The sequence below is a fragment of the Cornus florida genome, unplaced genomic scaffold (assembly GCF_030987335.1).
Source record: "Cornus florida cultivar Cherokee Brave unplaced genomic scaffold, ASM3098733v1 CherokeeBrave_3.0.0_Hap2_scaffold_62, whole genome shotgun sequence".
Taxonomy (NCBI): Eukaryota; Viridiplantae; Streptophyta; class Magnoliopsida; order Cornales; family Cornaceae; genus Cornus; species Cornus florida.
The window spans coordinates 5001-7500 of NW_026775893.1; positions in this window are offsets into that span (position 1 = coordinate 5001).

Consider the following 2500-nt stretch of genomic DNA (forward strand, 5'->3'; position numbering starts at 1 on the left):
ACAAAAACTTTTTTTTTTTTTTTTTCCCCAAAAAATTTTTTTTTTCGTTCCAAGCTAACCAAGACATCTACTATTCACTAGTAGAGCAATCGAGACTGCAAAGCAAGCAATGGCCTTACTTGCAGCTCTTGGTGCTGAGAACTCCCCCCCCCCCCTATAGTAGTCTTAAGTAAAACCACAGCTCTGACAGGAGTAGATATTGCATGCGAGCGAGGAGTCGTAATGGGCAAAATTGACTCGGGGGACCTCCAAATCGAATTCCGTTTCGAGCAAAACACTTCTTAGGCTTCAAGGAAGCTCCCATAAAATTTCCAAACCCAAACTCCAAACTTCATTTTTTAGCCTACAATGCCCACGTGCACGCCGGTGTGCACGCAGGGGTGCTTGAGCATGCGGGAGAGGAGCCATAATGGGCAACATTGACTCGGGGGACCTCCAAATCGAAATCCGTCTCGAGCAAAACACTTCTTAAGCTTCTAGGAAGCTCCCATAAAACTTCCAAACCCAAACTCCAAACTTTATTTTTTAGCATACAATGCCCCACGTGCACGCCGGGGTGCTTGAGCGTGCGGGCGAGGAGCCATAATGGGCAACATTGACTCGGGGGACCTCCAAATCGAAATCCGTCTCGAGCAAAACACTTCTTAAGCTTCTAGGAAGCTCCCATAAAACTTCCAAACCCAAACTCCAAACTTTATTTTTTAGCATACAATGCCCACGTGCACGCAGGGGTGCTTGAGCATGCGGGAGAGGAGCCATAATGGGCAACATTGACTCGGGGGACCTCCAAATCGAAATCCGTCTCGAGCAAAACACTTCTTAAGCTTCTAGGAAGCTCCCATAAAACTTCCAAACCCAAACTCCAAACTTTATTTTTTAGCATACAATGCCCACGTGCACGCCGGGGTGCTTGAGCGTGCGGGCGAGGAGCCGTAATGGGCAAAATTAACACGGGGGACCTTCAAATCGAAATCCGTCTCGAGCAAAGCACTTCTTAGGCTTCTAGGAAGCTCCCATCAAATTTACAAACCCAAACTCCAAACTTCATTTTTTAGCACACAATGCCCACGTGCACGCGGGGGTGCTTAAGCGTGCGGGCGAGGAGTCATAATGGGCAAAATTAACTCGGGGGACCTCCAAATCGAAATCCGTCTCGAGCAAAGCACTTCTTAGGCTTCTAGGAAGCTCCCATAAAATTTCCAACCCAAACTCCAAACTTCATTTTTAGCATACAATGCCCCCGTGCACGCGGGGGTGCTTGAGCGTGCGGGGGAGGAGTCATAATGGGCAAAACTAACTCGGGGGACCTCCAAATCGAAATCCGTCTCGAGCAAAACACTTCTTAGGCTTCTAGGAAGCTCCCATAAAATTTCCGAACCCAAACTCCAAACTTCATTTTTTAGCATACGATGCCCACGTGCACGCCGGGGTGCTTGAGCGTGCGGGCGAGGAGTCATAATGGGCAAAAACTAACTCGTGGGATCTCCAAATCAAAATCCGTCTCGAGCAAAGCATTTCTTAGGCTTCTAGGAAGCTCCCATAAAATTTCCGAACCCAAACTCCAAACTTCATTTTTTAGCATACGATGCCCACGTGCACGCCGGGGTGCACGAGCGTGCGGGCGAGGAGTCGTAATGGGCAAAATTAACTCGGGGGACCTCCAAATCGAAATCCGTCTCGAGCAAAGCATTTCTTAGGCTTCTAGGAAGTTCCCGTAAAATTTTCAAACCCAAACTCCAAACTTCATTTTTTAGCATACGATGCCCACGTGCGCGCCGGTGTGCACGTCGGGGTGCTTGAGCGTGCGCGCGAGGAGCCGTAATTGGCAAAATTAACACGGCGGAAATCTAAATCGAAATCCGTCTCGAGCAAAGCACTTCTTAGTCTTCTAGGAAGCTCCCATAAAATTTTCAAACCCAAACTCCAAACTTCATTTTTTAGCATACGCCACGTGCACGCCGGTGTGCACGAGCATGCGGGCGAGGAGTCGTAATGGGCAAAATTAACTCGGGGGACCTCCAAATCGAAATCCGTCTCGAGCAAAGCATTTCTTAGGCTTCTAGGAAGTTCCCGTAAAATTTTCAAACCCAAACTCCAAACTTCATTTTTTAGCATACGATGCCCACGTGCGCGCCGGTGTGCACGTCGGGGTGCTTGAGCGTGCGCGCGAGGAGCCGTAATTGGCAAAATTAACACGGCGGAAATCTAAATCGAAATCCGTCTCGAGCAAAGCATTTCTTAGGCTTCTAGGAAGCTCCCATAAGATTTCTGAACCCAAACTCCAAACTTCATTTTTTAGCATACGATGCCCACGTGCACGCCGGTGTGCACGAGCATGCGGGCGAGGAGTCATAAAGGGCAAAACTTAACTCGGGGGACCTCCAAATCGAAATCCGTCTCGAGCAAAGCATTTCTTAGGCTTCTAGGAAGCTCCCATAAAATTTTCAAACCCAAACTCCAAACTTCAATTTTAGCATACCATGCCCACGTGCACGTCGGG